The sequence below is a fragment of the Pleurodeles waltl genome, chromosome 7, assembly GCF_031143425.1.
Source record: "Pleurodeles waltl isolate 20211129_DDA chromosome 7, aPleWal1.hap1.20221129, whole genome shotgun sequence".
Classification (NCBI taxonomy): domain Eukaryota; kingdom Metazoa; phylum Chordata; class Amphibia; order Caudata; family Salamandridae; genus Pleurodeles; species Pleurodeles waltl.
In genome coordinates this window covers 889,612,108-889,639,883 of record NC_090446.1, presented here as the reverse complement: position 1 = coordinate 889,639,883, position 27,776 = coordinate 889,612,108, and positions in this window count along the sequence as shown.

Here is a 27,776-nt window from a genome sequence, read left to right as displayed (position 1 = left end):
CAGGAAATGATGGCGAACATTGTAGACTCCAGATATTTTTCAACTATTGATTTGCGCGCAGCTTACCATCAGATTGCTCTAAATGATCATTCACAATCTCTTACAACTTTTGTCACGCCTTGTGGTGCTCATAAATATTTGAGGCTTCCATTTGGTCTTCTGTCAGCTGCAAGGGTTTTCCAAAAACTGATGGAGAATTTGTTCAGGGAGGAACCACACATGAAAGCTTTCCAAGATTATATTTTAGTGCATAAAAAAACCAAATGAAAAACATATGATTTCTTTGGAATGAGTATTTCAAATTCTAGAAAAAAAAGGTGCATGACAGTGAAAATTGATAAATGCACTTTTATGGCACAATAAGTTGAGTATCTTGGTCACAATATTTCAGAGTCTGATATAAGACCTAAAGAATGTAATGGGGAAGCTATCATAAAAGCTCCTCCTCCCACTGATAAGAATGCCCTAAGATCTTTCTGGGTTTATATGAATATTATGCTTATTCCGTACCAGAATATGCACTTCAAGTGCAACCTTTACAAACATTATTGGAGAAGGGGACAAAAATTGTGTAGCCAGAGGAATTAATCACATTTTTGAAAAAAAAATAAAGAATTGGTCATCAAAGCTCCTGACTTGCAATAATATGATCCTTCTGGAAAATCATTCATTTCAATTGATGCCAGCTTGAAGGATATTGGAGCAATTGTGGTCAGTGGGTGGATGACACAGAGAGAACTGTGGCTTCTGCATCCATGGCACTTTCTCAAACAGAAATTAACTATAGTACTACAGAAAGAGAGGCATTAGCCTGTGTGTGGGCAGTGAAAAAAATTTAAATGTAAGTGTGGGGTACTTCTTTCCAATTATACTCTGATCACAAACTTCTTTTTTTCCTCCTTAGTGGTAATGGACTTGGGAAAGCTTCATCACGTTTGGTTCATTTGCTATCTAAATTGCAAGAATATTATTTTGAAATTAAGCATGTGCAAGGTGGCAAGAACTATACTGCAGACTGTCTTTCATGTTTGCCATTATCTAGTACGAGTGATGTGAAAGAAAATGGGTAGGATTGTGTTGTTGCGTCTATAGATGTGGTCACAGCACGCGTAGGTATTATTACAGAAGATGATTGGTTTAAAGCTACAAAAACAAGACAAAAATTGACAAAAGGTTTTCCATTTTCTAAAAGTAGGATGGCCTCATGAGAAATAATTTTAACAGGAATTGAGATGTTTTGCACAAGTATCTGCTGAATTGTTATGTGAGAATCAAGTATGTTCATGTGATAATTTGTTTGTTCCACCAGCTAGTCTAAGAGAACGAATTATGATGATGGCTCACACAGATCATATAGGTATCTCAGCTACCTCCAAAAAGCTAAAACAGTATTTCCGGTGACCAGAAATAGATAGATGTGTCTCATGTTTGATTAAAAAATGTCCACAGTGTATAGTATCAGACAAACACTGGAAAACAGTTAACAAACCTTTGTTTTCAGTACCTATTCCCACAGGACCATGGGTTAAAGTAGCCATTGTTTTAACAGGCCCTTTCAGTTTACTACCCAGAGAGCAGAGATTTGTAATAGTGCTAATATACTATTATTCAAAATGTATTTAATATGAGTTTCTAGATACCCATAATACAAAATTTGTAATTAAATTCTTAAAGAATATTTTTCGTGTTGAGGGGTGTCCTCAGTCTATTGTCACTGACAATGGAATGCATTTCATTTCAAGAGAGATGAAATAATTCATGACCGGTTTGGATATTAAACATTTACAGGTGGCTTTGTATAGTCCATTCTCTAATGGATTAGTTGAGAGAGCTAACCGATTCATTAAGGAAGGTATTCAAACTGCACTTTCAGCTAATATAGATGTAAAGAATTTTTTAGAAGAAAAAATGTGGCCGTATTTAATTACACCACATTCGACTACTGGACTGTCACCTTTTGAGAGCTTACATAGCAGGGATGTTAAATCTAATCTTGTTCCTCGATGGTTGCAGTCTACTACCAATGCTGAGTACGGTAGTTCAAATGGAACATGCAATTACTTTGATGTTAGAACGAAAGTGTTGCATAAGCAAGGTAAACAGAAACATTACTATGATAAAAATAAAAGTGCCCAATAAGTTACCCTTAACATAAGTGATTGGGTTTTGATTTAAAAAAACAATAGAATTCTGAAAGGGGACTCTACGTTTACTTGTCCTGTCAAAGTAGTCAGAGTCAGCAAATCTGCTGTTTTGTTGCACGGAAAGCATGGCGGAAGGGAGACAGAGTCATTACTATTTCAGGATCTTTGGCTGAAATATATTTCAAAACTTGTAAAAATAATGACTCAGATGACTCCACTTTGACACCTGATGTTCCGTCAATGGGAAATGTTGAACAATTTAATTTTCAAAACAGTCTGAGTGGCACTATTGCCAGTGATTACTCTGTTCCTGAGGTACAACAGCAACTTCAACAACAACAACAACAGAATATAAGTGAATCGGTAACTCTAAACAAATCAAGACCTGAAGAGTCAAGAATTATAAAGTTTCTGAGTAAGTTTAAAGACTTTGAGTTATAGTGATAAGTGTTGTATGTTCTGATTTCATTTGATTTTAGGGGGGAAAGGTGGTGCAATTTGTTGTAATTAATGTGATGGTTTATATTTACTGTAATGTGGAGCTCGTGCTTGTATGATGTCACTTGCATCAGGAAGGCGTCCTGATGGTTCTTAGAACTTTTGGTCATTCAGCGTGGAGTCCTTGTAACCTACTGTTCGCCTACTGGTTGTGGGTTTGTTACTTTGGATTTTTCTTCAATAAATATAATCAACTCACTTGTACTCATTCTTTGTGTGATATTTCTGTAGGCGGTGGCGGCGAGTAGCTCCGTTAAAATATGTCTTCAGGCACAAAGTTGTAGTAAGAATAAATGCTTTGTTTATTAACGGGCCCACGGCAGGCACAGACACGCCTGTACAGGATGAGGACCCAAGCACCAGTGCCCGCCCGGAGATCTAGAACCTAAGCAAGATTCCACCCGCTTAACGGTAAAAGAACTTAAGAATAATAAAAGTAAACATTGCTAAAGTACAATGAAACATAACATAATAATTATGACAATGTACTCATACACATATGTACGACATTACATTATGCACTACGCATACGCGTATGTACTATAATTTCCGACTTACTATTCATCCCACTACACATAGTTTTTTCTCATTCCTTTGAGCAGCACCTTCTGTTGGCCTCTGAATCTAATTTAGAAAAAAAAAAAAAACAAAGGAAGCAAATAGAAAAAACTTTGTGTCTTCTGCACTTTCAAAGTCTGCCCTAGAAGTCATAATTATGGAAACAGTACTCGAACTAAAGCCCCTTTTAATCTAACCCGCCCCTCCCAGTGCTGCTCAATGCATTGCTTCTGTTTCAGAGTGTAAACAGTTCTTCCCTTGCTCTCCTTAGATCTCAAATTTAAACATTCCAATGAATAATGTATTCTTCAAATTATGTAGATGAAGACAAAAAGACACAAATGATTACTAGGAAGCTGGTAGGCGTGCTTGTAAAAACCACACCTGAGCACTAATGATTACAGAGAGACTGTCTGCAATAATGCTCAGGTTCTGGCATATAGAAGGCCTACTGTGGGTTCAGCAGCGACTCGAGACAAGCACGCTGCTGGTGGGTGTAGCGGCAACATGGACGCCAAATAATCGTGTGTCACGGGCAGTGTGTTTGAGTGGAAGGGCCCACTCTTGAATGTGCTTAGCTACTATATTTAACAACGTTGCTGTATTTTGAACAGCTTGAGTCCACTCTATTCTTAACCCCTACGGTGCCTTGAACGAGATAATCTTGCCCAAGGCACTGGTTCCCGGGTGCCTTGGACGAGATCACCTCGTCCTGCACCCGGGAATGGGGGGAGCGCTAGCGCTCCCCACCCACCCCTCCAAGGCAGGGATGGAAGGGGAAGCCCTTCCCCTTCCACCCCAACCCTCCCCACCCCCCCCTATGATATCAGTGCGCACTGTGCGCTGACAATCACAGAGGGCCTCCTCTGTCGCGCTGGAAGCTCAGCTTCCAGCGCAATTGAAAGAGAAATGCAAAGCATTTCTTTTTCGATCAGGTGGGGGAGGCCCAGAGAGGCTTCAAAGGGAAGGAAAGGAATTTCCTTCCCTTTGAAGTCTCTCTGAGCGTTTCAAAAGCCGGATTGCAAAGCAATCTGGCTTTTGAAATGCCCACTGGACACCAGGGATTTTGTTTGTTTTTTTGAAATTGGAATAAGGGAGCGACCCCTTGGGCAAGGGTCACTCCCAGGGGGGGCATTTTTTTGGAAGGCCTTTTCTGCCCCCGGGGGGCAGAAACGTCTAGGCACCAGGGATCTTTTTTTTTTTTTTTGGGAGGTGGGGAGTGACCCCTTAGGCAAGGGTCGCTCCCCTAGGGGGCAAATTATATTTAGCCCATTTCTGCCCCCCCTGGCAGATCAGCCTATTTTGATTAGGCCAATCTGCCTCCAAGGGGGGCAGAAACCACTAGGCACCGGGGATTTTTTTTTGTTTGTTTTACAGATGGGGAGCGACCCCTTGGACACCGGTCGCTCCCCTTGAGGGGAAAATTGTATTTAGGCCATTTCTGCCCCGGCACCGGGGATTTTGTTTTTTTGCACCAATGTCACGCAGGGGGAGCGACCCCGTAGGCAAGGGTCGCTCCCAGGGGGGGGTGGAGGGGGAAAATGTATTTTAGGCCATTTCTGCCCCCCGGTGGCAGATCGGCCTATTTTTATTAGGCCGATCTGCCCCCGGGGGGCAGAAACCTCTAGGCGCCAGGGCAATGTTTTTTTTGTGTTTTCTTTTTTTTTTTTTTTTTTTTTTTAGAGATGGGGAGCGACCTATCAGGCAAGGGTTGCTCCCCTGGTGGGGCAAATTGTATTTAGACCATTTCTGCCCCCCTTGGAGGCAGATTGGCCGATTTTAGGTCAATCTGCCCCCAAGGGGGCAGAAACCACTAGGCACCGGAAATCTTTTTTTTGTGCCAATGTCACGCAAGGGGAGCGACCCCCGTAGGCAAGGGTCGCTCCCAAGGGGGAGGGTTTACATTTATTTTAGGCCATTTCTGCCCTCCCTCGGGGCAGATTGGCTTATTGTTATTAGGCCGATCTGCCCCCAGGGGGGCAGAAACCTCTAGGCACCAGGGCCAAAAAAAAAAATTGAGGTTTTTTTTTTTGTTTTGTTTTTTCAGAGATGGGGAGTGACCCATTAGGCAAGGGTCGCTCCCCTGGGGGGCAAATTGTATTTAGACCATTTCTGCCCCATTGGGGGCAGATCGGACGATTTTAGGTCAATCTGCCCCCAAGGGGGCAGAAACCACTAGGCACCGGGTATTTATTTTTTTGCGCCAATGTCACTCAAGGGGAGCGACCCCGTAGGCAAGGGTCGCTCCCGGGGGAGGAGTTGGGGGGGGGAAATTTATTTTAGGCCATTTCTGCTCCCCCTGGGGCCGGCTGAGCTAGAGGCCAAAATCCACAGGTAGGTACTTTGCAAAAAACACCTCTGTTTTCTGTGAAAAAATGTGATGCGTCCACGTTGTGTTTTGGGCCATTTCCTTTTGTGGGCGCTAGGCCTACCCACATAAGTGAGGTACCATTTTTATCGGGAGACTAGGGGGAACGCTGGGTGGAAGAAAATTTGTGGCTCCTCTCAGATTCCAGAACTTTCTGTCACCGAAATGAGAAGAAAAACTGTTTTTTGGGCCAAATTTTAGGATTCTGGGTAACAGAACCTGGTCAAAGCCCCACAAGTCACCCCATCTTGGATTCCCCTAGGTTTCTAGTTTTCAAAAATGTGCTGTTTGCTAGGTTTCCGCAGGTGCCGGCTGAGCTAGAGGCCAAAATCCACAGGTAGGCACTGTTTTCTGTGAAAAAATTTGATGTGTCCATGTTGTGTTTTGGGCCATTTCCTTTTGTGGGCGCTAGGCCTACCCACACAAGTGAGGTACCATTTTTATCGGGAGACTTGTGGGAACGCTGGGTGGAAGGAAATTTGTGGCTCCTCTCAGATTCCAGAACTTTCTGTCACCGAAATGAGAGGAAAAAGTGTTTTTTTAGCCAAATTTTGAGGTTTGCAAAGGATTCTGGGTAACAGAACCTGGTCAGAGCCCCACAAGTCACCCCATCTTGGATTCCCCTAGGTCTCTAGTTTTAAAAAATGCACAGGTTTGATACGTTTCCCCAGGTGCCGGCTGAGCTAGAGGCCAAAATCTACAGGTAGGCACTTTGCAAAAAACACCTCTGTTTTCTGTCAAAAATTGTGATGTGTCCACGTTGTGTTTTGGGGCATTTCCTGTTGCGGGCGCTAGGCCTACCCACACAAGTGAGGTATCATTTTTATCGGGAGACTTGGGGGAACGCTGGGTGGAAGGAAATTTGTGGCTCCTCTCAGATTGCAGAACTTTCTGTCACCGAAATGTGAGAATGTGTTTTTTTAGCCAAAGTTTGAGGTTTGCAAAGGATTCTGGGTAACAGAACCTGTTCAGAGCCCCACAAGTCACCCCATCTTGGATTCCCCTAGGTCTCTAGTTTTCAAAAATGCACAGGTTTGGTAGGTTTCCCTAGGTGCCAGCTGAGCTAAAGGCCAAAATCTACAAGTAGGCACTTTGCAAAAAACACCTCTGTTTTCTGTCAAAAATTGTGATGTGTCCACGTTGTGTTTTGGGGCATTTCCTGTCGCAGGCACTAGTCCTACCCGCACAAGTGAGGTATCATTTTTATCGAGAGACTTTGGTGAATGCTGGGTGGAAGGAAATTTGTGGCTCCTCTCAGATTCCAGAACTTTCTGTCACCGAATTGTGAGGAGAACGTGTTTTTTTAGCCAAATTCTGAGGTTTGCAAAGGATTCTGGGTATCAGAACCTGGTCAGAGCCCCACAAGTCACCCCATCTTGGATTCCCCTAGGTCTCTAGTTTTCAAAAATGCACAGGTTTGGTACGTTTCCCTAGGTGCCGGCTGAGCTAGAGGCCAAAATCTACAGGTAGGCACTTTGCAAAAAACACCTCTGTTTTCTGTCAAAAATTGTGATGTGTCCACATTGTGTTTTGGGGCATTTCCTGTTGCGGGCGCTAGGCCTACCCACACAAGTGAGGTATCATTTTTATCGGGAGACTTGGGGGACCGCTGGGTGGAAGGAAATTTGTGGCTCCTCTCAGATTCCAGAACTTTCTGTCACCGAAATGTGAGAATGTGTTTTTTTAGCCAAATTTTGAGGTTTGCAAAGGATTCTGGGTAACAGAACCTGGTCAGAGCCCCACAAGTCACCCCATCTTGGATTCCCCTAGGTCTCTAGTTTTCCAAAATGCACGGGTTTGGTAGGTTTCCCTAGGTGCCGGCTGAGCTAGAGACCAAAATCTACAGGTAGGCACTTTGCAAAAAACACCTCTGTTTTCTGTCAAAAATTGTGATGTGTCCATGTTGTGTTTTGGGGCATTTCCTGTCGCAGGCACTAATCCTACCCACACAAGTGAGGTATCATTTTTATCGAGAGACTTAGGGGAATGCTGGGTGGAACAAAATTTGTGGCTCCTCTCAGATTCCAGAACTTTCTGTCACCAAATTGTGAGGAGAACGTGTTTTGTTAGCCAAATTCTGAGGTTTGCAAAGGATTCTGGGTAACAGAACCTGGTCAGAGCCCCACAAGTCACCCCATCTTGGATTCCCCTATGTCTCTAGTTTTCAGAAATGCACAGGTTTGGTAGGTTTCCCTAGGTGCCGGCTGAGCTAGAGGCCAAAATCCACAGGTAGGCACTTTGCAAACAACACCTCTGTTTTCTGTGAAAAAAATGTGATATGTCCACGTTGTGTTTTGGGGCATTTCCTTTCGTGGGCGCTAGGCCTACCCACACAAGTGAGGTACCATTTTTATCAGGAGACTTGGGGGAACGATGGGTGGAAGGAAATTTGTGGCTCCTCTCAGATTCCTGAACTTTCTGTCACCGAAATGAGAGGAAAAAGTGTTTTTTGGGCCACATTTTGAGGTTTGCAAAGGATTCTGGGTAACAGAACATGGTCAGAGCCCCACAAGTCACCCCATCTTGGATTCCCCTAGGTTTCTAGTTTTCAAAAATGCGCTGGTTTGCTAGTTTTCCCCAGGTGCCAGCTGAGCTAGAGGCCAAAATCCACAGGTAGGCACTGTTTTCTGTGAAAAAATTTGATGTGTCCACGTTGTGTTTTGGGCCATTTCCTTTCGTGGGCTCTAGGCCTACCCACACAAGTGAGGTACCATTTTTATCGGGAGACTTGGGGGAACGCTGGGTGGAAGGAAATTTGTGGCTCCTCTCAGATTCCAAAACTTTCTGTCACCGAAATGTGAGAATGTGTTTTTTTAGCCAAATTTTGAGGTTTGCAAAGGATTCTGGGTAACAGAACCTGGTCAGAGCCCCACAAGTCACCCCATCTTGGATTCCCCTAGGTCTCTAGTTTTCCAAAATGCACAGGTTTCCCTAGGTGCCGGCTGAGCTAGAGGCCAAAATCTACAGGTAGGCACTTTGCAAAAAACACCTCTGTTTTCTGTCAAAAATTGTGATGTGTCCACGTTGTGTTTTGGGCCATTTCCTGTTGCGGGCGCTAGGCCTACCCACACAAGTGAGGTATGATTTTTATCGGGAGACTTGGGGGAACGCTGGGTGGAAGGAAATTTGTGGCTCCTCTCAGATTCCAGAACTTTCTGTCACCGAAATGTGAGGAGAACGTGTTTTTTTAGCCAAATTTTGAGGTTTGCAAAGGATTCTGGGTAACAGAACCTGGTCAGAGCCCCACAAGTCAACCCATATTGGATTCCCCTAGGTCTCTAGTTTTCAAAAATGCACAGGTTTGGTAGGTTTCACTAGGTGCCGGCTGAGCTAGAGGCCAAAATCTACAGGTAGGCACTTTGCAAAAAACACCTCTGTTTTCTGTTAAAAAATTTGATGTGTCCACGTTGTGTTTTGGGGCATTTCCTGTCGCGGGTGCTAGGCCTACCCACACAAGTAAGGTATCATTTTTATCGGGAGACTTGGGGGAACATAGAATAGCAAAACAAGTGTTATTTCCCCTTGTCTTTCTCTAAATTTTTTCCTTCCAAATATAAGAGAGTGTGTAAAAAAAGACGTCTATTTGAGAAATGCCCTGTAAGTCACATGCTAGTATGGTCACCCCGGAATTCAGAGATGTGCAAATAACCACTGCTCCTCAACACCTTATCTTGTGCCCATTTTGGAAATACAAAGGTTTTCTTGATAGCTATTTTTCACTCTTTATATTTCACCAAATGAATTGCTCTATACCCGGTCTAGAATGAGAACCCAATGCAGGGTGCAGCTCATTTATTGGCTCTGGGTAAATAGGGTTCTTGATGAACCTACAAGCCCTATATATCCCCGCAACCAGAAGAGTCCAGCAGACGTACAGGTATATTGCTTTCAAAAATCTGACACTGCAGGAAAAAGTTACAGAGTAAAACGTAGAGACAAATTGCTGTTTCTTTCACCTCAATTTCAATATTTTTCTTTTTCAGTTGTTATTGTCTTTAGGAAACCCTTGTAGGATCTACACAAATTACCCCTTGCTGAATTCAGAATTTCGTCTACTTTTCAGAAATGTTTAGGTTTCTGGGATCCAGCATTGGTTTCATGCCCATTTCTGTCACTGACTGGAAGGAGGCTGAAAGCACAAAAAATCGTAAAAGTGGGGTATGTCCCAGTAATATGCCAAATTTGTGTTGAAAAATTGGGGTTTCTGATTCAAGTCTGCCTGTTCCTGAAAGCTGGGGAGCTGGTGATTTTAGCAGCACAAACCCTTTGTTGATGCCGTTTTCAGGGGAAAAAACACAAGCCTTCTTCTGCAGCCACTTTTTCCCATTATTTTTTTTTTAACGAAATTTTCACTGTATTTTGGCTAATTTCTTGGCCTCCTTCAGGGGAACACACAAAGTCTGGGTACCTCTAGAATGCCGAGGATGTTGGAAAAAAAGGACGCAAATTTGGCTTGGCTAGCTTATGTGGACAAAAAGTTATGAGGGCCGAAGCGCAAACTGCCCCAAATAGCCAAAAAAAGGCCTGGCACAGGAGGGGGAAAAGGCCTGGCAGCGAAGGGGTTAAAAGAACAACCTTCTTTGTGGGAGCACCTCCTCCACACACAAATCACAGCTCTCACACGCAGGACGCAATGTGGCACTGGTTTGAATATTTTTGGCAGGCTAATTTTCTTTCCCAGTCTGATCTGTTACTCTAAAGCTTGACAAGAAATATCAACACTGACGGGGGTGCCCGATAACTAACACTTTACCAAAAACTGCATAATGTATGGTAAATGTGACTGACCGTGCACCAGCCGGTCTGCCCCTTTGTGGGCACACTTCTGTGAAGCAGGTTGAGGCATGACTCCACAGCCATGCCGACCTTTACAGGTACTTTCTGTCAGGTAGACAGACGTGACTGCTTCTGCTTCCCTACTGAATCTTCGAAAGCACAAGTCTGTGTGGAAATCTCAAATCAAATGACTGATTCTATTACAGACTGCTTAGCTTTCAGAAGCGCCAGACTACCTGTTAAGTCTCAAGAATTGTGATTGATTCTGCTCTGGTCCTTTAGAGCCTGAAGAGTCCGGACCCACATGAAAATATTAAAAATGACACGTGACTGACTCCCCCGGCCTTTCAGAACGAACATAACATTGACCTGTCAGACAGTCTCAAAAGAGAAGCTAAAGACTGAACGGAAAGAAGAGATGGAACGAATAGGGCATGGATGTCAACTGGATAAGAAAGGAGGAGGGGCGTGAGAGTACGAAGAATACACCCAAGGGGCGGGAAAAAGAGCGAGGAAGAAGTAGTGGAAAGATGCTGACAGAGAGCGAGATGATAAAAAAGAGACAGATAGATTGGTAGATGGGTAATAAAAGAGGCAGACGTACAGAGAAATATGTAAATAGGTTGGCAGGAAGGCAGGTAGATAGATAGATAGATAGATAGATAGTTAGATACATAGATAGATAGATAGATAGATAGATAGATAGATAGATAGATAGATAGATAGATAGATAGATAGATAGATAGATAGATAGATAGATAGATAGATATGGGGCAAAGCTCGAGAGACAGAGGGAGGTTAATGAAGATAGAAGGGAGTGATGAGTAATTGAATGAAAGCAAGTTCCAGGGTATGTCGGTGAGTAGGGGGAAGAGAGGCAAAGGAAGAAAAATCAGAGACAAGAGAAAGAATGAATGATAAGAGGGAGGACTGAACAGTTGGAAGAGAGTAAAAGGGAGCGAAAGAGTGGTATTAACTGGCACTTTTACAGTGCCAACTACATATAGAGGAAGAAACACCGAGGAAGAGGGAATCAGGAGAGGGACATAAAGAAGGAGGAAGCTGTGAGAAACAAATTTGAGGTGGGGAGGAGCAGTGAAGAAGAGGCAGAGTATTAGATGCGTAAAGAGAGTGGGGCAATGAGAGGATTAAAGAAACGGTAGGTAGCTAAGATAAAGAGAGATATTTAAATACAAGTAAATAGGAATAAGGGGATGAAGAGACAGTAAAGGAAGGAAGAGAGGAGGCAATGAGGGAAGATGTGTGTATATACAGAGGCAGACTGTCACAAGATGCATACAAAATTATGCCCAAACAATCATACACGAAGAAACTGACACGTGCACGCAGATATAGGCGCACTCAGAATCACGCAGGGATACGCAGTCACACATACATACACACCGCACACAGAAAGAAGCAAACACAGGCACTCTAAGTCAAACAGAAATATATATCAGCACAGGCACGGAGGTCCCGGTGACACACACGGACCTGACTCCCATCAAAGCCTGAATGGATTTTCCTCCCATCGACAGCTGCCGGTGGCTAAGGCTAGGCCCGAAGCCTGGTCCTCCCGTGCATCACAACGGAACATACTACGAACCGTGGCGATCAATAATCGTTTCCATAGCAACCGAAAGACTGCGCAGGACGGGAGAGGGAGCATCTCTGGTTACTGATGCGCACAATCATTGCTGGCATCAGAGAGTTTCCCTTCTGTCTGCGGGCTAAAGACTGTCCCGAGCAGCCTCAGAGTACTGGGCCCGAGTTCTAGGGTTGTGAGCCAACCCAGACTGGCTCACATCTCTAGAGACAATATTGTCAGGAGCTTACGCTCTTACTCTCAATTGATAGACAGTTGCTGTTTAGAATTAGGCCGGTGCCAAATGTAATCTATGCCAGCGTAATTTGTGTAATTTTGGCAAATGTATATTACACTTGTTACTTGGAAGTTAATTACTCCATTATACCATGTCGTGTAAGTAGTGACAAAATTATAGCGTGAGAGTGCACAGCAACAAGATCGACCAGAACACGAGCAGCTGTTTTTGGGGCACACACCTTTTTCACTTTATATTTTAATACAAAATGTGTCCTCACGTCAAAAAAATTATGGGGGACACATTTAGTGCCTAAACACTGTGCTAAATAACAGATGTGGACTGCAGATAATTTTGTGTAATATTTCAGAAATTTCGCATAATTACGCAAAAGCAAACTAGTTGAATTTCAAACTCCCCTAAGTAGAGTCTTAGATGTCTCCTATTTTTAGTTATTTATGTTAGCACGGGATATGGTATTATTTGAAGCTCATATCACTTGACATCTGATTCAAACTCTAAAGCAAGAAGAAAGGGACAGCTCTGCTCATGTGGGTGAGAGCCAATACCAAGGCCTGGTAACTATGACAGGGTGCACGAAAGCCTTTCCTAACTTTTCACTAGCATCTAAGAAACCCTAGGAAGTCTTCCTCAAATTTTACACGAAAAGACTAGATAACACAGCTCAGAATGTTCACCTCCATAACTAGACCTCGTCGAAATGTAAATTATGGAAGCATAAATCATTTAATCTTGGAAATGTCACATTATTCTTGTTAGATGAAATTAATAAAATTAACCCATTAGGCCACTTCATTTAATTGCATACCATTTGTAGTAGAAAATAAACTGCAAAAGCACAATTTGCTGTAACAATTTACAGCAAACGCATGTGAACAACATAGTATGAGATGCTGTTCTGTTTCTTTGTACTATTTTTTAGTGGAAAACACATCTTAGCGTCAAGAACTGAAAAGAGGGGGCATTTCATGCTAAAACATGGCATACCATTACAGATTTGCATTACACATAATTTTGGTGAAATTCATGTAATTATGCAAAAGCAAATGACACCAAATTTTAACACCCCTATAAATAAATACTTTACTATGTGACTTGATAGCAAACATATTGTGGGTGGTTGTCCTTATACATCTTACTGTATTCCCAGAAGATACGTCATAGTATGGTTCTCGCCGCTGTAGTGTCTTTTGAACAATGCACCATTTCAATGAGGGTTCACTCCCTAATAGACGATAGCCAGGGTAAAGCCTCAAATACTGACGTGGTCCATTACGATGAGTTAATGACATTCACTCTCTTTGGCTTGCTAGTAGATCAGTCTCCTGTGTGTTACATCATTTCAATTCTGCATCTGTGTGGGCTCCATAGACACACCCACTGAGGTGTCCCTTTGTTTTTTCTCGTGTTAGACCTGGAATCCTTGGCGTGGTTTTCCCTCTAACATTTTGCCTTCAGACCTCCTGTTTCTGTAGACTTTGTTTTTGCTAGCCTTAGGACTCTGCTCACTTTACGACTGCTAACCAGTGCTAAAATAGCTGTGTTATCTTCTTAAGATTGGCCTATAGCCAATTGGCATTGTTCATTTATTTTTAAGTCTCTAGTAAACTGGCTGTGTCTGTGCCCAGGACCTGTAATTTAAATGCTACAGTGGGCCTGCATCACTGATTGTGCCACCCACTTAAGTAGCACTTTAAACATGTCCCAGGCCTGCAATTGCATCCTTTGTGTATGCAGTTTCTAACTGCCATTTTGACCTGGCAAAGTAAACCTTTTGCCAGGCCCAAGCCTTCCTTTTTAATACATATAAATCACCCCTAGGGTGGGCACTGCACAGTCCAGAGGACAAGGTACAATGTGCTTAAAAAGTAGGACATGTACTCTTATGTTTACATGCCCTGGTAGTGGAAAACTCTTTAATTCATTTTCACTACTGCAAGGTGTACCTCACTCATAAGATAACATTGGAGTTACCTTACTACAGTTTATAAGTTTAATTACCAAATGGGAAAATCTAAGCAGATCATGTTTGGTGTATCTGGAATTGCAATGAAAAATGTTAATTTATAGAGAATTGGATTTTAAATTACAATTGTGAAAATGACACTTTTAGAAAGTTGGCATTTTCTTGCCAGAGCCATTTGGTGCCTGCAGCCTGTCTCTGAGTTACGTGACTGAGTATAGTTGACATTTAGGCTTTTTGTGTTCCTCCTAGACAGCCACACAGAATGGGGACTTTGGAGTGTCTGGATGAGCCATCACTGGCAGGATGGGAGAGAGGAGCATTGCCCTGCCAAACCTCCACTTGAATAGGGTGCATCCTGTCTCCACACAAAGGTCTGCATACACCCTGTAGTTAGTCTGGAGCCAGAGGCAGGAAGGCAAGGCCCCCGTGCACTTTAAAGATATGCCTCTAGAAGCTTCTCCCCACTTCAAAGGCATAGCTGGGTATAAATACTGGACCTCAGACAACAACGTCTCAGTACATGTCTAAAACTAGGACTGACATTCTGCTGGACTGCTGCTCTGAAGGACTGCTGCCCTGCTGTGCTGGCCTGCTGTCTTCTGCCTTCTCACCTGGGTGAGAGGGACTAGACCTACATTTCTTGAAACCAGAACCAAGAGTGACTCCAAGGGCTTGTTGGCTGGCCTTCTGATATGAAGCCTCAGGGACACAACAGGCTTCCAACAACATTGCACCTGGACTCTGCCACCTGTGAGTCTACCCTGCCAGGTGGTGCCACCCCAGTCCTGCACTCTTTTAAGTGAGTTTAAGGAGTTCTGCCAGCCTCTGTGGATCCAGTAGAACTGACAACTCTTCTCTGCTGAGTGGCATAAACCTGAGCAGAACTGATGCATCGCTCTAACTGCATGGATTGGACCCATTTCAAAGACCCCCATGGCTTGCAGCCCATATGAATCACCACTGCGTGATGCATCCTCGGTGCAAGCCGTTGCATCCCTCATCAATAGCAGCCTGGACAATGATGCCAGACTTCACATTGCAGCCTCGCAGCTTCTTGGGACCAACGCACTGCACAAACTGCATACCACATCCCGACACCAGACTATGCAATGCAAGTCCCATCGATGGGATTCTTGATGACAATGCAGGCCCTCACGTCACAGCTTTGCTGCATCTCAAAACCAGTGCATCACTTCCGATGCTTTGTTGTGTATCCTCACAACACCCCGCAAATCCAGATTTAGGGCCCTCTGTTCAGCAGGCTAACTGGGTCCCTGTAGCCAGCCCGCACTCCATCGCAGCCAGCCTGAACTTGTGACTTTCAGCATGACCAGATATCCAAAAGGGCTTTGTGCTTTTTGGCACTATTTTCACTAAAATCTTCAAAATTGCACATCTCTAATTCTACTGATTGGATTCTTGCTGTTTTCATCTTGTTTTATTTATTAACATTTCTCTATTTTCCTAAACTGATGTAGGATCCTTTGTGTGTGGTATTTTTCACTTTATTGCTATTTGAAGTGTTGCACAAGTACTTTACACCATGCCTCTATGTTAAGCCTGACTGCGTGTGCCAAACTAACAGGTGGTTGAGCACAGGTTAATTTAATGAACAAATATGACCACAGCACTCAACAACATATATATTAGGAAAGCACAGGTGAAAATTAGTGTGTAGCAATTTTATAAATTAATCGGTATTCTTCTTGGTGTTCCAGAAGGTCGTTTATTAGGATTAATTTTCGTGAATCCAGAAATACAGCCAAACAGGCACAGCCAACACGTGTTTCGTCACCACAGTGACTTTATCAAGGCTGTAAGGAATACATAGTATCAAGTTTTTAATATGTACATGGATACTGGAACTAAAAACATGAACGTAAAGAACAAAAGTGTGTGCATATACACCGGTTAATTTAATGTTGGCTTCTGCCTCACTCTGACAAGGATTGTGGTTACTGCTTGACGGGGCTCACATCCCAGGCAACCAGTTACCCAATTTCTTATACGTGGATTTTATCATCACTTTTTCTTTACAGACCACAGAGATCAATGTACAGTGGTGTGGCTGTTGATTTATTTTTATTTTCTGGCTTCTGGATGGAACTCAATGCTTCATATACCGTGGCTTCAATTTGAGCTCTGTGGTATGCAATTTTGTTTGCTCCTGGTTAGACCCGGTACACTCATATACTTTGTTGATTTCTGTGGGTTGCGCCAGCATTGCTTCTGTGTGTTCCTCATACACTGTGGTCTCTATTAAATTCCTTTTGCCTCACCATTCCCCCATAGAGCCAAATACTATGATGTTTGTTGGCTTTCTTTAATGGAGTCACCTATATATTTGAACACATCCTTGTTAGACTGGAATGTTGCTGGTATTCCTTGATTAACCCTTTATGTGGAACACTAGGAAAAATAATCCGGACACACTCGAGTTGTCTGTAAAATCAAAGCAAGGGCAAGGATGAGATTCATGTACCACTTCTGACTTTATTATAGTGGTAGTAATAGTTTTATTCGGCGAAGTAAAATACCATCAAAGCACATAAAAACACATAGGGGGTCATTCTGACCTCGGCGGTAAAAGCCGCTTACCGCCGGTCAGAAGGCCGCCACAATACCGCCGCGGCCGCGGTCAGCCGCCACGGACATTCTGACCCACAACTGCAAAACCTCCAAAAATCCGCCCTCCACTGCAGTCCGCCACATCAGCGGCCAGCGGTAAACTGGAGAAGACCAAACCTCCACCGCCACGCCAACAGAAATACGCCCATCCCATTATGACCCGCAAATCCACGCGGCGGTCATTCAACCGCGGTATTCCATTGGCGGTACGCACCGCCGCGGTCAAAATACACACACCTTTACAAACCCCTACCACATTGGACAATTTGAAAGGCACACACCTGAAACACATACACACACCACTCCCACACATCCAATACCATATAAAACACACACCCACATCACCCACAAACCCCTACCAACAAAAACCAGAGACGAAGGAGAGAGAGACACATCAGAGAATAGATAGCCAGACACACAGAGGCACACCACAACATCACACACACCACATAGAAGCACAAACCACCTCACACCAACACACACATCATCACATACACCACCCCACACCTCATACACACCACCCCATGGCACCACAAAGGCACCCACGCTTTTTGGACCAAGAACTCCGGGTCATGGTGGAGGAAATCATAAGAGTGGAACCCCAGCTCTTCGGCTCACAGGTTCAGCACACCACCATAGCAAGGAAGGCGGAGCTCTGGCAGCGGATCGTGGACAGGGTCAACGCGGTGGGACAGCATCCCAGAAATAGGGACGACATCCGCAAATGATGGAACGACCTACGGGGGAAGGTGCGCTCGATGGTCTCGCGACACAACATCGCAGTGCAGAAGACTGGCGGGGGGCCCCCACCCACTCCACCCGAATTCACAACATGGGAGCAAGAGGTACTAAACATCCTGCATCCTGATGGCCTCGCTGGAGTACACGGAGGAATGGACTCTGGTAAGTACAAGGCCAACCACTTCACCCCCCCCCAGCATGCTAACCCCCACCCTCACCCCCAACCCCCCAGCACACATCCTCCCTGAGAATGTCTCTCCAGCACAACCCACCCAACACCAACCCCTGCATGCCATCCCCAAACTATGGACACCCATCACCTAAGCATGACCACTGCACATACCCATCCCCCCCCCCCACAAAACACCCTCACAACACCTCCCCCAAGGGAATGCCAGCACTGGGGGACAAGGGCACCCATAAAACGCAAGCTAATGCACACACAGAAACAATAACCATACCCTCTTTCCCCATGCAGGACCCGAACGACAACACACCGGTCAGGAGGGACCAGAAATGTCCATCCCACCCCCGGAACAGGCCCCTAGTGATGACAGCAGCTCTGTTGACCTGGACCCTGATGACCAGCCCGGACCATCGGGGACCTCTGGGCAGTCGGTTCCCCTCACCCAGACACAGGCCACTGCAGACCCAACCCCCTCTGGGAACAACAGCACAGCTCCCACCCAGCGGGCCCATGCCTCTGTCTCTAGGACAGGTCAAGCAGCGGTGTGTCTACCACTACAGGGCCCCCAGGGTAACCCACCAACCCAACAACAACAGGGACCTGGGGGCAGTGGGAGTGGGCACACCGTCCAGGGGACAGAGGCCCAGGGAAACAGGGCAACTCGGAGGGCTGCTGTGCGACAGGGGGGGGAGGAGAGGCCCAGGGAACCCACTCTCCAAGAGGCCCTCACCACCATCATGGCAGCCTACCACCACTCACAAGAGACGATGGCGATGGTACTGGCCAGGTTCCAGGAGATCCAGGCACAGCAGGAGCAACGCTACATGGGGTTCAGCGACCAACTCACCAACATCTCAACCGCTATGGGAAGCATAGTCCAGGCCCTGAACCGTATAGAGGACACGTTTCGGGACCATGTGGCATCACACAGGGCCCCTGTCACTAGCCAGGAACAGGAACAGCCTACCACCTCCGCTGGCGCTAGTGGACAGGAGGCCCCACCACAACGACAGCCCACCAGAACCCCACCTCCTGCTGAACAACAACCACCCCGCAAAAGGAGCCTGAGATAAAAAAAAACGACAGAGTAGGATGTCAAGACCCCCGCCAGCATCACATACCCCCTGAAGTCCTCCCACTGTTCCACATTGCCACCCTGTCAAACCTTGAACTGCCCCTGCTCCATCCTGCCACAGGCATATGGACAATGCACCTGTGAGACTGAGAACTGGACTCTGCCATGGACATTACTCCACCCCCACCCATCACTGTTTCACTATCATGTACCAATATCTATGCACTAATAATAAATCACACATTGCACTGAAATCAATCAGGACTCAGCCTGTCTTATTTACAAATGTATGACACATTACATATCAATTACGTATTTTTAACATTGTGAATTACACATACCGAGGTAACTTAGCATTAGTCCATGGGCCAACCAAGCCGAGGTCACGCAGTGGCTCATACAGCACAGAAAAGGGAAGGGAAAATCAAACATCATGTTTATAGTTCTGGGGGGAAATCGACAAAGTTGAGATGCAGGAGGCTTTCAGGAAATGTAAAATGGCATGGGTGATTATTACCTGTGTGCTACTGGAAATACTGTTCTATTACTCTGTCCCTGTTGTCTGTGTTGTCCTCTGAGTCTTCCTCCTCTTCACTCTCCGCAGGCTCCACAGCTGCTTCAACACCACCATCTGACCATCCTCCTGCAGGAAAGGAACCTGACGTCGCAATGCCAGATTGTGAAGCATACAGCAGGCCACGATGATATGGCACACCTTCTTTGGTGAGTACATCAGGGATCCCCCTGTCATATGCAGGCACCTTAACCTGGCCTTCAGGAGGCCAAAGGTCCTTTCGATGATCCTCCTAGTTCGCCCATGGGCCTCATTGTACCGTTCCTCTGCCCTGGTCCGGGGATTCCTCACTGGGGTCAGTAGCCAAGGCAGGTTGGGGTAACCAGAGTCACCTATTAGCCACACACGTTGTCTCTGTAGCTGCTCCATCACATAGGGGATGCTGCTATTTCGCATAACATACGCGTCATGCACTGACCCTGGGAACTTGGCATTTACAAGGGAGATGTACTGGTCAGCCAAACAGACCACCTGGACATTCATCGAATGATAACTTTTTCTGTTTCTGTACACCTGCTCATCGTCTTTTGGGGGTACCAAAGCCACATGGGTCCCATCAATGGCACCAATGATGTTGGGGATATGCCCAAGGGCATAGAAATCACCCTTCACTGTAGGCAAGCCACCCTCCTCTGGGAAAATGATGTAGCTCCGCATGAGTTTCATCAGGGCAGACAACACTCTGCTCAAAATCTTTGAAAACATAGGCTGAGACATTCCAGATGACATGGCCACTGTTGTCTGGAATGACCCACTTGCCAAAAAATGGAGGACTGACAAAACCTGCACCAGAGGGGGAATCCCTGTGGGTTGGCGGATGAGGGACATCAGGGCTGGCTCCAGCTGGGCACACAGTTCATGGATAGTGGCACGGTCAAGTCTGTATCGAAGTATTATATGGCGTTCTTCCATTGTCGACAGGTCCACCAGCGGTCGGTACACGCGAGGATTCGTCCTTCTCCTCGCAAGTCCCAGCGGACGGTGCCTAGGAAGGACAACATGGAGCACAGAGTCAGGCAAACCACAGGTACGTACAGACAGCTTGCACAGTTAAAGAATGGCAATGGGTTGAAAGGCGTGTATGTGTGGCAATGGAAGGCCTAGGCCTGTGTGTCGCAGTCAAAATTAAGCCATGTAGGCCCTTGAAATGGCGGCTGTCTGACCTGTGAAGTGGGACAATGGGATGTGAGGTCAATGTGCTGGCGGGGCACACCGTGGCGGTAGGCGGTCGAAGACCGCGGCGCAAAGCCGCATTGGTTAACATTGAACCCTATGGGTTTCAGGAGCCAATGACGATGTGCGCCGGCGGTCGCGGTACGCACCGCTGCGGTACGCACCGCCGCGGGCGTGACCGCCATTTCCTAGCTGATTGATCACTCGAGACCTGATCATCCACAGGAGAGGACCTATACTGCAAGTGCTGCTGTGACCTCGGTCTGGAAGTGACAATGGCTGCTGCGACTGGGGAAAGGGCCCCTGCCTTCACGTCTGAAGAGTTGGAGAAGCTCGTGGATGGGGTCCTCCCCCAGTATGCGCTACTCTACGGTCCTCCAGACCAACAAGTGAGTACACCGGGTGCACATGGAATGGGCTATGCCTGTGTGGATTGGGGTGGATGTAAGTTGGTGGGGTGGGGGGCGAATGAGGAGTGCAACGCACGACAGATGAGAGCATGTGCCATATGGCAAAGTTGGTGGGGGGGGGCCAATCACATCTAACATGCAGGTCATTGATGATTTCCTCCTTTCCACCCTGTACATGTCAAATAGGTCAGCGCCCATCAGAAGATCGAGATTTGGCGTGCCATCGCCAAGGAAGTCCGGAACTTGGGGGTCCACAACAGACGGGGCACCCACTGCCGCAAGAGGTGGGAGGACATCCGCCGCGGAACAAGGAAGACCGCAGAAACACTGCTGGGGATGGCCTCCCAACCTAGGAGGGGTGCCAGTCGCACCATGACCCCACTGATGTCCCGGATCCTGGCGGTGGCCTACCCTGAATTGGATGGGCGCTTTAAGACATCACAGCAGACACAAGGGGGCGAGTATCAGCACATTCTCCTATCTTTCTGCGCAGTGGAGGCGTCTGGGTGGGGGAGGAGGGCTGTGGGTGACATTAGGCCAGGGCGCTTTCTGTAGTGTAGTCCTCTCCCTTAGGCATGGCCCTGTGCCCCCGGCCCCCACCTCTGTAGGGTGACAAGTACAGCCATTGATGGTCCAGCATCACCCATGTGCGCGTTTGACGTCTCTTGGCCTGTTGTCCTAGTCAGTAGTACTGAGTAGTGTACCCCGAATGCGCGGCTTAGTGCATGAGGCTCCTGTGTCTGTCCTCTCCGCCAACGGTGTTGACATTGCATGCACTCAACCTGGTCTTCTTTTTTCTCCCCCCACCCTTTCTCTTCATCTTCTTGTGCATGTGTGCATTAGCATCATCAGGCGGAGGAGATTTGGCATCAGAGCACGAGGGAGCTGCAGGACACAAGGCCCCGGTGGGCCCAGGAACAGACACCGAGGGCACCAGTGATCCGGAGGGCGAGGGGAGCACCACGACGGGGACCGCTGGTGAGAGCAGCGACAGCGACACGTCCTCAGATGGGAGCTCCCTAGCGGTGGCGGCAACATCCGGGCCCCCCGGCTCTACAGGTACAGCCGCCACCCAGCGCACCAGCACCGCCCTCCCAGCAGCCCCTCAGCCTACGCTCCGTGCCCGCTCGCCCAGGAAGGCGCGCGTCTCCTTCGCCCCAGGCACCTCAGCCCCTGCCCCTGTTGCCCCTGCTGCCCTCAGTGCGGAGCTCATTGACCTGGTGAGGACGCTCATTGTTGGGCAGACGACCCTTTTGAATGCCATCCAGGGAGTGCAAAGGGAGGTGCAACAGAGCAATGCGTACCTGGAGGGCATTCATGCGGGTCAGGCTGCCCATCAACGAGCGTTCACTGCTCTGGCCTCAGCACTGACGACAGCCATTGTCCCTGTTTCCAGCCTCCCTCTTCTTACTGCCTCCAGCGTGTCTCTGTCTCCTGTTCCTCAGCCTATCCCATCCACACCATCAGACCAGCCTGCACACACCTCAACACCCATGAGCAGCTCATCCAGACACAAGCACCACAGATCCCACAAACACTCACTCAAGCAACACCCAGATGCAGACATTCCAGCAGTCACAACCACCTCTGTGTCCCCCTCCTCCTCGTCTCCCTCCTCCCTCCCTGTGACGTCTACACTCACACCTGCATGCACCCCAACATCAGCCAGTGCTTCCATCACCACCTCACCCTCCAGTACAGTCCACACTCGTGCAGTCACCACCCCCACTGCCATTTACACGTCCCCTGTGTCCTCTCCCACTGTGTCTGTCACCCCCTCTTCCAAGACACACAAACGCAGGCAGACACCCACCCAACAGCCATCCACCTCACGTCAGCCTACAGCACCAGCACCTTCACCCAATGACAGCACACCTGACTCTCCTACAACCACATCCTCTTCCTCCACTCCCATCACCACTTCTCCTACCCTTTACCTTGGACCTAAAAAGCTTTTCCTGGCTAATCTTGACCTGTTTCCCTCCGATGAGCTCCCCCCTCCATCTGCAAAGAGTCCCAAGAGCACCGCAGCCACCACCAGCCCAGCTTCGAGTGTCACTGTTGTGCATGGGTTCTGGAGTCCACCCTTTGCCAGCAGTGACACATCGATCAGCAGCAAGGACACGTCCAGCCCCCCCCCCCGGCAAGAGGACCCGCAAAAACAAGGGCCGCCGTGCGAGGACTGACAGGGCTGCCCCCAAGGAGCAATGTGCGGCCACTTCACCAGCCACACCATCTAGGGGAGGCAAGGGCCGAGAGCCCCATCAAAGGAGCGGAAGGGCAGCAGGAGCGCGGAGAAGGTGGACCCCACATGTCACATCCCAGCTGGGAAGGAGGACACTAAAGAGGCCAGGAGTCCGTCCCCGAAGGGTCCAGAAACGTCACGTTCCGAGGGCGACTGAGCAGGGAGTCCAGGCCAGGTCTGGCTCCCTTGACCTGCTGGATGAGCACCGCTGAACAGGGCCTGCGGTGCAGAAGAGCACCGCTGAACAGGGCCCGCCGTGGAGAAGAGCACCGCTGAACAGGGCCCGCCGTGGAGAAGAGCACCGCTGAACAGGGCCCGCGGTGCAGAAGAGCACCGCTGAACAGGGCCCCGCCGTGAAGATAGGCACTGCTGAACAGGGCCCGCCGTGCAGAAGAGCACAGCTGAACAGGGCCCGCCGTGCAGAATAGCACCGCTGAACAGGGCCCCGCCGTGAAGATAGGCGCCGCTGAACAGGGCCCGCCGTGCAGAAGAGCACTGCTGAACAGGGCCCGCCGTGCAGAAGAGCACCGCTGAACAGGGCCCCGCCGTGAAGATAGGCACCGCTGAAGAGGGCCCCGCCGTGAAGATAGGCACCGCTGAAGAGGGCCCCGCCATCTCAAGGACCGCTCCGCTGGGCCCTTCTTCTCAAGCACCGCTCCGCTGGGCCCTTCATCTCAAGCACCGCTCCGCTGGGCCCTTCTTCTCAAGCACCGCTCCGCTGGGCCCTTCATCTCAAGCACCGCACCGCTGGGCACCGCCGTCTCAAGCACCGCTCCGCTGGGCCCTTCATCTCAAGCACCGCTCCGCTGGGCACCGCCGTGTCAAGCACCGCTCCGCTGGGCCCTTCATCTCAAGCACCGCTCCGCTGGGCACCGCCATGTCAAGCACCGCTCCGCTGGGCCCTTCATCTCAAGCACCGCTCCGCTGGGCACCGCCGTCTGAAGCACCGCTCCGCTGGGCCCTTCATCTCAAGCACCGCTCCGCTGGGCCCTTCATCTCAAGCACCGCTCCGCTGGGCACCGCCGTCTCAAGCACCGCTCCGCTGGGCCCTTCTTCTCAAGCACCGCTCCGCTGGGCCCTTCATCTCAAGCACCGCTCCGCTGGGCACCGCCGTCTCAAGCACCGCTCCGCTGGGCCCTTCTTCTCAAGCACCGCTCCGCTGGGCACCGCCGTCTCAAGCACTGTTTATGGTTCACTGTGCCCACCATGCCTCCTCCTTGACCAATGGAGACTGTCATCCACCTGATGGACTGTGGCTTTGCACTCCCCAGGATGGTACAGTGGGCAGCCCACCCACTGTAGAGACATTGAGAGACTGTGGCTTGGAACTCCCCAGGATGGTACAGTGGACAGCCCACCCACTGTAGAGACATTGAGAGACTGTGGCTTTGCACTCCCCAGGATGGTACAGTGGGCAGCCCACCCACTGTAGAGACATTGAGAGACTGTGGCTTGGCACTCCCCAGGATGGTACAGTGGGCAGCCCACCCACTGTAGAGACATTGAGAGACTGTGGCTTTGCACTCCCCAGGATGGTACAGTGGGCAGCCCACCCACTGTAGAGACATTGAGAGACTGTGGCTTTGCACTCCCCAGGATGGTACAGTGGGCATGGTGGCTCCTCGTGGATCTGGCGTCGTGGACTCATGTGGCTGTGGTGCCCCCCCCTTCCCTTCCCCCTGAGGTGCCTGTAGTTTTTACATCTGATGCCCCTGCAGTGTTCTCTCCAAAGGACTCAGGTCTCCTGTGTGGGCTTTGCCCTTGTTTCTCAAAACTTTGGCCCACGGACATGATGAATTCGTAGGATGTGCAGGACTTGTTACTTCAGTTATACACTGATGTGTATATCATTTGTTTTCTTCTAAATATCTTTCATGGTTGTACGATAATTTTCAGGAGCTTTTTGGTACATAAATATTTATTCCAAATTTGATTATGTCATAGCATTTTTCAGGGGTGTTTGGGTGGTGTCACTGTGACTTGTTGCTCTGCATTGGTGTGTATATAGTTGGGGGGGAGGGGTCGCATATGTGTGTGGCCGTAACCTTTCGTCCTCCCCCTCCCGTGTGTCGTAGGTGCAGTACTCACCGTTGTCGTCTGCTCCGGACTTCGTACTCGTGGTAGATGAGAAGGTAGACGAGAGCAGGTAGGATGTTTAATTTGGGTTCCATGCTGTCCTCCTTCCTCCTGGAGTGGGTAGTGGTGTGCGTTTTCCCGTTCGTAGTCTGTTTCCGCCGTGTTTTTATCGGCGGTGCTCCCGCCCCGGAAAAGGTGGCGGATTGGTGAGTTGTGATAGTGTGGGCGGTACATTGTCTGCCGCCTGGCTGTTGGCGGTGACCGCCGCGCTGTTTGTTTGTACCGCCGTGGCGGTCGGAGTGTTAAAGTGGCTGTCTGTGTTGGCGGTTCCCGCCGGGGTCAGAATTCCATTTTTTTGACCGCCAGCCTGTTGGCGGGTTGGCCGCCGCTTTAACACCGACCGCCAGGGTTAGAATCACCCCCATAAATACATCATAATAAAGTGAGCATTGTTAAAATAGATGGATAAAAATAGCAGCAGTAAAACCACAATTCAACCACCTCGCAACCCTTGATTAAAAATACATGTTATGTTGAAACAAGAATAATCAAATACAATAGCAAAAATAATAAATAACTACAGTCCACAACACATAAAAACTCGTTCTTATCTCTTCATACTCATGTCTTCAATAATTTGCATCTGATAGGCCAAATAGTCTCCAGAAACGTTGCCAATGGACATGCCACTTTTTCATGGGCGTTTGATTTAAGAATCCTAAAGGCTACTGACCAACTCCCAAAGCCCATGGATCTACAGAGTGGTATAAGCCAACGTGCTCTTTGCTTATGATATGCGGGACAACAGAATAAAACATGGGCTATGTGTTCAACGACTCCACAACCCATTGGACATAAATTACTGTCAGCACCAATATTAGACCATTTACAAGTAAACAAACGAAGTGGTAATGTTCCCAACCTTAATCTAATATAAAGTGCACATGCCGAAGGGGTTACAATCAAGTCCATAAAGTGCTCAAATTGATAGTGGCATTTCGAGGATAAAAAACTATTGGTTAAACTGGGTGAGGAAACCTCTGCTAATTTTTTCGCTTGTACTCTCAACCAAAATGCATCTTTTACAAGCTGTACAGCATTTTTTGGGAGGTGTACACGATCCAACCAGAGACTACTGAGTCCAAGATCGGAGAAAGTTTTTTCACATAACTGCACCACCTAACCCTCATTAGGGCTTACGCACTCATCAGAGTACTAAGTCCAACTCTGTATGGGCCAAAGATTTTCACGCAACCTTTTCCGACGTGACTTTCCGAATAAAACGGAGTTTGCTTGACCGGCGTTTCCACTATGAAATACGCGTCGCGCTATTGAGTAACCAGGTAAGGAGATGCTGTTTTTTCCTCAGTATATATCCAATTCTATAGTATTTCGTATTGTGAACCTTCTAAGTGAAGTAATTGATATTAAGAGTCGACAGATATGTTGCGGGTCTTTTCTCTCTCTATATATATTTATTTATACATTTTTCTCCATCTTTGTTTGTGACTTGGTCTTTCCCCTTTTCTAAGATTCTTTAGATAAAGCAACACATGCGGCCAATCCTATGACACTAAATGAAGCTTCATCTTTAAGATTTGCTAAGCATTTGACAGGTTATCTAAAATTGTCATAAAATAATGTATTCTTGTCCTGGGTTTTCCTCTATGCCTTCGAGTGTTCCATTTTTAGTGTGGCCTTATTGGTACTTTGTTTTTCCTCTGTTTATAGACAAATTATATCATTCTTGATTTGAGGTATACTCCTCAAATGGCAGCCAAGGGCATCCTGCCTATATGCAGACTAGTGGAGGTTTTGGTCTGATATACTATAAACAATTCTCTCTGGAGGTATCATCAAAGATAACTCACTATTATTAACCTCACACTTCACACGGGCTTATGTTTTATAATTTTTCAAGAAAATGAATGTGCATCTTAGGTTTCTGATATATAAGGAAATATTTCTTATCCTTTATTATCTTTTTGAATTTATTATATTCTCTCTTTTTTCGATCTTTAGTTTCACGCTAGTTCACTCTGTATTTGTTTGACTAACTCCCTCGTATTTTGTCTTATTTTTTCTTCTTTTTATTTTTTTGTATTTCATGTTTTACACATGGGTGCACTTCATTATATCAAAACTACTTTGGTTTCTTGTAGGCACTAGATGCGTATAATAATACATTAGTTTATTATTTAAAAAAAATTCATTGTTATCATTTGGGACTCCCGATGTTCAAGTCTGTTCTGTTTTTGTTTGCTTTTATCAGATATCATTTATACATGTGCCATTTGTCCTGATTTCCGTACATGAAGTCAGCAGAATGTCCGGTTGTTGGGCCCACATCAATATGGGACTATAAAATTGGGAACTGCCCTGATGAAGGCAGCCTCAGTAGTAGAGGACTACCGAAACACGCGTAGGCAATAGGTTCCTTTTTGTAATTAGGTTTGAGATCGTTAAATTATCAATATTAGATTTTTGAAAATTAAACTTTCTGCAACATGTAT